This window comes from Lolium perenne, chromosome 6 (genome assembly GCF_019359855.2).
Source record: "Lolium perenne isolate Kyuss_39 chromosome 6, Kyuss_2.0, whole genome shotgun sequence".
NCBI lineage: Eukaryota > Viridiplantae > Streptophyta > Magnoliopsida > Poales > Poaceae > Lolium > Lolium perenne.
In genome coordinates this window covers 268738730-268746767 of record NC_067249.2, presented here as the reverse complement: position 1 = coordinate 268746767, position 8038 = coordinate 268738730, and positions in this window count along the sequence as shown.

Genomic DNA, 8038 nt, shown 5'->3' with positions numbered 1-8038 from the left:
GGTGGCGCAGGCGCTGGTGGACAGTACATCGCCTGCTACGGATGCGATGCAGGTGGTGCAGGCGCTAGTGTAGGGGCATGTTGCCATGTGTAAGCCACGACACCTATAGTTGACCATGTCTTCATGGAACTCCTCCCCATGACTTCGTCATCGCCCTCATTCTTGTCCTCATCCTCGGGGGCTTCGTCCTTCTCGTTCTGGCTGGTTGGGGCGTCACCCAGGAAGGCGACGTGGTCCCACGGGTCCGAGTTGGGGCCGTATGCTAAAATAGAAGGTCACCAATGAACTGCAGCACCGTAGATTGTCGATGATGGCCGTGGCGAGTAGGAATCGGCCGAAATGAAGCCGGCGGGCGATGGATTTTCACCGCGGTGGGGGAGTGACGGTGGCTTGATTCCCAACGGCAGCTGGCCGGATTTGGCCAGTGGCGGTACGATAGCTCGCGCACATGGGGAGTGTTGAAATATGAGGACGAGAATGAGGGTGGTGACAAAGTGTCCGAGGAGGACTCTCGCGACGACATGGTCGACTATGGTTGTCGTGGCTTACACATGGGTGTCAGGCCCCTACGCTAGCGCCTGCACCACCTGCATCGCTGCCGCAGCAGGCGATGTACTAATAAAAATACGCGTTAAGCCGCTGGTTTTATCCCGATCCAAATAGATAAAAATTAATTTATTTTGTATCTGAAGTAGACCATCCTAGAGATGCCCTCGTACATAATTTTTCTACCTTTTAGATCATTGTAGAAGTGCCAAATCTGAAGCAAAGCATGTGTCAGTCACTGGTTTGCGCAACCTTTGCCCCAACATTTACTTACTGGTATGTGCAATTTCCTCCCACCGTAGCAATACGTATGCACTTTGTTGCTTTCTCTGTGGGCCCCACGTACTCCTAGATCTAGACGAGCTCTGTGTGCTCCGGCCCGGCTCGCATGCGTGGGGCTACCAAGTTTCTCCACCGCACACACGGATCCAGCAGCAACGTCAAACTCTCCGCCTCGGCGCCTCGTAAAAGCCAGAAAAAAAGAATGGGAATCTTGAGCTCAGCCTAATAAAAAGAAAAAATGCGAGCATATACAGCGACCTTATTTTCCGTGACGTTTTTTCCTTTACTTTTTGGTCGTGAGTTCAAAATAGTTGTTCAGGAGAATGGTCAGTGAAAAGAGACCAACGGCAACGGTGGGCAAAGCAAATCCAGATCCAGCAGCACTACTCTAGCTCTCGACCTGTCCTGGGGAAGGAATCAACGCCTCTGGTGGCCCACACGGCCACGCTGCATCTACCTCTTGGCCCACACTTGGCGACGATAAACGAGTGCATGCAGCTTGAACTCGATCGTGGACCGTCTCCACTCTGACGCCGACGCTCCGTTCCCTCGCCGGGCGTGGAGCTTGGCCGCAGACCATGCCGCGCCTGGACATCACTGGAAGCTGTGCGGCGTCACCCTGTCCTGGCTCGACAACTAGATCGGCGGCGAGACGATCGGCATCAAGTGGCTGGTCCTCCTTCGCACGCTCTGCACCGCGATGCCACCATCAGTTCGCTGCTCACTGTTGGCATGCGGCAGTCCCTTGTCCCGCGGGCGAGTGCCAGCTGCCGGCCCTCCTCGCTCTGGTGGGCGACGTCGTGCTCTCGGAGGCCGTGGACGCGCGTGAGCAGACGCGCTGTCGCAAGAAGGCGGGTGGCCTGGACTTAGACAAGCTGCGGACATAGGGTGGCATCGACGCCCCTTCCCAGGATCGATGGTGAAGTTCTTCGCCTGGTTGCTGTCCAAAGCACGTGTCCAGTCACGGGCGTCGTTGCTGCGGAAGAACATCATGTTCGTCGCTGAGGCCATCTGTCCGATATCCCAAGCTCCCCTGGAGACTGCAAACCACATCTTCCTCGAGTGCCAGTTCGCGCGGCGCTTCTGGGCCACGGCTGGCTTCCAGTTTCCTGGCGATGCCGACGTCCGGCTCCTCCACGAGTACGCCGCGCCAACATTCACCCTCCCCTGTCTGTGGAATCTGTGGAAGCACAGTAACGCCGTCGCCTTCGGGGCAGCAGCCCTGCCGCCCCCTCCTGTGTAGAACGTGCCGTGACGAGGCTCGTTTTTGGCGCGCTCGGCTTCCGGGCGACCAATATCTCAGTGAATTTTCACAATATTCTCATTTTTAGCCTTATCGTCTCATTTTTTTTTCCCTGTGCCGCGAACGAATAAATATGCCTGCATGACCATCTCTCCAGATTCACATAGATCACAAAACAGTGAGCTGCACACACTGTTCCCATCGATCTGTCATGGTGGCCTTGTAAATAAGTAGTCAGATTTGATAGCACGAACTACTGCGCGGCGAACAGGGGGGGAACCCTAGATCGCGCCGCCGCCAGGCCCCCCTCCTCCCTCCCCTCTCCTCCCTCGCCGCTGCCTGAGGGCGCGGTTGGGCAAAGCCCGGTTGGCGTCGGCGGCGGCGAGGTCCTCTCGTCCTCTGGCTCGGATGGGGGGCGCGGGAAGCCTCCTTGGGGATAGGGCGTGGCTTTCCGTCGGGGGCCACGGCGCGGGCATGGCCTGCTGCGGCGAGGCGACGGGCGACGGTGGTGGCGACGCGTCTCCGGGCGGCGCGGGCAGGTGGCGGCAAGGGCGGTAGTGGCTGTTCGGCCGTCTTCTGCGAGGAAGGTGGCTGGACGGCGGCTGCGTGGGGGACCGGCGGCGGCTCGCTGCGGGCTGGATCTAGGCTACCGGGCCTGGATCTGCCGGCGGTGGCACGACGGTGTCCTCTGCGGACGGCAACCGAGGAATGGCGGTGGTGGCTCAAGGAGGCTCCATCTTGCTTGCCTCGGCACTACGCTCAGCGAGGTGGGGATACGCGGTTGCCGGTGAAAACCGTGCTCCGACTCCGGTCTTGGCGGGCGATGGCGGCGACACACGTCGTAACCTTCTTGAAGGCATCGCAGCCTGCATCTACACTCTCGCGCTGCTCCGGGGGAAACCCTAGATCTGGGTCTCCCAGATCGGACGATGGCAGCGCGCCCTGCGTCGTTCTACCTCTTGGGGCATCATTTTTGGAGCAGCTGCTGGATGTTGGCGGATGTCGGTGGAGTGGTATTCATCTACCACATTGTTGGCGCTGAGTCTCGGTGGCATGGTGCTGCAGGGTATCGATGACAGATGCGGGATGATGAATGCGTGCAGGATGGTGGAGCCGTTTGGCGTCATGGTGGCATCGATAGCAGGTCTAGCATGGTTAATGCGATGATCTCTCTTGAAGATGGAGTCGAGGAAGACGGCGGTAGCAACTTCTGTGACGTGTGCGTTGGCGTGCGCTGAGAGTCTGACTGGATGTGATTCTCATCTGCTATTGGGCGGTCGGGGAAGGCATTTGGTTTTTTGGATGATGTGAGTTGGTGTTTTGTCACCCTCTTCATCCCACTGTAGGTTTAGTGAGGTGGCTTTGAAGTTGATCTTTTGTATTTTTTCTTGTAAGGTTTGTGAATAATCTAATAAAAAACCGTGTGCATCCTTTGGATGCAGAAGCTGGGGCGATATTTTCCCTATTTCGAAAAAAAAACGTACGTGTGCGTGCTATAAAGATACACTAGGGGTTTTATGCTGCAAGCGTTCTCTTTAGCGTGATCCCGGCTATCATTTCCACAAAATTCGAATATATTAAACTAAAGATTAAAAGTCCCCCGTAACAAAGCAGTCACGGCGCCAACCATAATTGCAAGAATAAGCGCTGACACGGGGTAATCTGCCTGGAACTATCAAAGCTGGCTCCATACTGTTTCTTATCTAGCGACTAGAAAGACATGAACCGAACTAGCTTATCTAGATTGACTGAAGTTCTTAGCCATTTTAGTTTGCCAAAACAGCGTGTTATGGAACAGAGTGATACATGACATCACCTAATTTTTAAACGTTCAGATCACGTAATGATTATTGATCAAAACAATAATCGATGGTTGATGCATGTACACATCACTAGACTAAGTCCAGATATGTTTTCGGAGGCGCCCAACAAAAGAAACAAATAGTACTCCCTCTATCCATTAATGGATGTTGATAGGTTCGTCTAAGTTTGAATGTATCTATGTCCTAAAGAGTGTCTAGATACATTTAAATTTAGATAAACTTTTGACATCTAAAAATGGGCAGAGGTAGACAACAGAAAGACAGCTATATATCCATCAGCTAGTGACATGAAACTATATAGGAAATTTCACGTAGATACTTTTTGATGTAAAAAAGTTTTTCATCGGAGGTCGTATGCAACCAGAATTCTCGTTTTACCGAAAAATGACGCCATTTTGCTATATCAAAATTCATGTTTTAAATTTTCATTAAAACTAGATGGCATAACACATGGTCATCTCGAATGATTTAATTTTTTGAAATTTCTATCATTTTTTTTTCAAAACTGAAAAGACGATCCAGGGGGATGTGTGTGTGTGGAGGGAAAATTGCATCTCCCCTTACTGCCGGCGCACCACCATGTTGGTGATTACCACCAGCGCACCAACAGTGGCTTCGATTTTCAACTTGGCCTGGAACCTGGTTCACCCTTATCCCCGACGCTAATTTTTTTATGCGCCAACGGTATTAGGTCATCACCGGCGCGCCCGAATCATGATACGCCGGTAGCACCGGCGGGCACCTTTTTTGGTGCGCCGGCAATAATGTTTGCGGCTATAGGTCGTTTCCTAGTAGTGATTGCCTGCCCGCTGAGTAGAGTAAATCCTGTTGCGATGCGTCCCTGAGCAGCCAGTGCCCCGTGGACGAGGAGCTCCATGTCTGATACGGTCCTGCTTCCCTGACCGAAGTGACTAGAACAAAACCACAGTTAATATTTAAGCGGTAAGAGTAGCACATGGAATTGATTTAAGAAAGCAGTATTAACTTAACAAGAACAACAGTTCCCTGACCAAAATGACTAGAACAACAAAACCACAATTAACAAATTGCAAATGGCAAGAGTAACACATGCAATTGATTCAAGAAAAGCAGTATTAACTTAACAAGAACCGATGTTTAGATAGTTGATAACAGTAGCAGTCAAACATTTACGGTCAAGACAAAGGCTAAGTACTGCACATATTGATCAGGGTAGCATAACAGATTACAAACGGTAAGAGTAGCACGTGCAATTGAAAAGAGAGCATTATTAACTTAACAAGAACTGTTTAGACAGTTGAAATAGTAGCAGTCAAGCATCTACGGTCAAGACAAAAGCTAAGTCCTGCACATATTGATCCGGGTAGCATAATATTTTCTTCATGCTACCCTGCACATATTGGCTTAACCAGTTCGGGCAGGTGAAAACCTAGTAGGTCCATGGCGAGTTAAAATGGACAAATGTCATTTATTTATACCAAACTTTTTTATTTTTTCCAATTACAATTTATTATCTCGTCTTGATCTAAAAAAAACCCTCTTATATTTCTATTATATTTAAAAATGAACCAAGCCATAATCTAACAATCAAATTATAATGGTAATGTCTTCACAAGGCACCCCATGTCCTCAAACATGAATTCTGGTTACTCAGATGAATTACAAGTATATCTATGTGTTCATGAGTTTCCTTAAGTATCATGAGCTGCATCTAGAGTTAATATAAGTTTCTCGAATAAATTCTTTCCTGAGAAAAGTTTCTTGAACACATTTTATCTCGAGAAAACTTTCTCGAGTACATGATTGTCTATTTTTGGGTGTAAATAACTAGAATAGAAAATAACCAATTTACCAAATAAAAAATCTCGAAGGTACAAAATATCTATGAGGCATTTGCCATATGATTGTTCCACTTCCACCTTCGTATAATTGGTCTTCTATGGCCAAGTATGTTTTCGGCGTTCTCGGGTCCAATTATTAGCTGGCATCGCATGCTTACTTAGTACTTGGTATTTAAATAATAATCACTAAACTCAGCTTACTTGAAATTGTCTATAACTTTTTGTGTGTGAAATAATAATCACTTGTATAAAAATGTCATTTACTTGGTAAAATAGTATTATTTGGGATTAATATGCAGGGAATTTTACCCTTGTGTTGTTTGATTGATTTATTAGTTGTATGTATGGGATGTACATGATGTAAAGTCGCGTGCATTGTTCTTTGCTAATCGGCTGCACAAAACGGTGTCAGCCTCACGTGGACTCAAGGTGCTACCTCAAAACGGCTAAGTTGTGAACTAGTCACATTGACTAAGTCGTGCGTATTGCAAACTTCGTCCTCGGGAAATTCAGGAGGGATTCAACTCTTGCTTTCAGTGAAGACTGACGATTGATGCATCACTCCTCACAGAGCAGCCGGCCGATGGTGTGCCCGGGGCGCAGGTGCTGCCCGTCGCTGCGCTCCCCGTACGACGACCGCGATGGCGCGACCGTGCTCTGCGCGAGGACATCGTCGAGCCCGGACCCGCAGTACATCGGCATCCCCGACAAGCATTGCATTAGGCGTGCCGCGTCCGCGACCGGCTCCGTCGCGAGGTGCTCGTGCGGCTGCCCAAGGCCCTGGAGCTCACCGAGGTGTACATCAGTGCGGGCGATGCGGCAGTACAAGGAACCGCGTCGCCCGCCGGTCGGCAGTACAAGGTGCGCGCCGGGATCGCGGGCTAGACAAGGAGCTCGACGTCTGGGTCGGCGGCGAGGGCTTCGCTGAGCCGGAGGTGGTCTGCTGGAACGCCCAGCGCGTCGGTGCCCACGGTGGCGGCGTAGCTGGCGTGGCGCTGGAACCTGGTGCGGACGCCCTCGGTCTTCATGGCTGACGCCATCTCTGGCCTGTCCCCGAGTACAAGGACCTCGAGCTGCTCGACTGAGATTGAGATGTGCATCGATCGCCCAGCAATGATCATCATCGGTCGGCTTTGGATGCATGAGCCTGAGTGCCTGGTTATTCTTCTTCTTCTTCAGTTAACTGTACTTGACCTTGATCGGTCTCGGCATGGTACCGAAGAATAACCTCCTCTATCTGAATACAACTGGGGTGCGTTGCGTTGCGTTGCATTGTTGCGTGCCCGAACTTAATCAGTAGTACCACCCTGTTGATTTGGGTGAAGTTTTTTGTTGATTTCAATTCAATCATGTCTGAACTTTAGCAGTGAACCGCATGCTCATTCTTCAGCCTGGATGCATTGGTTGTTCTTCGACTTGAGTGATCCCGAAATGCAGCAGGAAGGTTGAATCGTATTGTTTTGTGCGACGATAAGCATTCAAATTGATCCAGTTTACTGTTAGTTTTTTAGATAAAAGGCACGAGGTGCCCGACTTTAAATTAATAAAGCCCAACAAGGTCAGCAAGGTTCATTACATGCTGCGGCATACAGCTTAGCCAAGATAACACACATAGCAAGTAAACTGGGGTCGGCCTCCCCTAACAGACCGAGAACCAGCGAACAGAGACGAGTCGACATCCTCCCCCTGGAATGACGAAGACACGGAGCAGCCTCAGGAGTCGTCCGGCCTATGAAGAGCGTGCACCCGTCTGAGCTCGGAAATCAGCCACCTAAGCCAGGGACGGTCCAGAGGTTTCGCCAGGATGAGCCACTGCTGCAAACAAAACAGGGTTTTAAAAATAATGTCAGCCGGGTGTCGAATGAGTTTAGATTCCATGGTCAATTTATTCCTGATAAGCCAAAGCGCCCAGGATTGTGCAAGAAACAGGCTCCAAATCGTTCTACGTGCCCGGCCCGCGAAATTAGATACAATCGCAAAAAACTGCGGGAAGGAGGCGGGACACCAGCTGCATTGAAGAATCTGCCTAAGTACGCTCCAGGCAAACATAGCCAAAGGGCAGGTGAAGAAAATGTGGTCCGCCGTCTCTCTTTCCCCGCAAAGAGAGCAGTTACCGTTGCCTGGGCCATGCCTGGATTGAATGTTGGCACTAGAGGGAAGACGATCGAGAACTAGTTGCCATGAGAAGATACGAATCTTAAGCGGAACTTTCGCTGCCCACACATCCTTGAAATGCGCCACCGTCGCCCCTTGTGCCAGTCGCGCATACATGGATTTAACTGAGAACCTCCCGTCACTCTCGAAGCGCCAGGACACCTTATCCG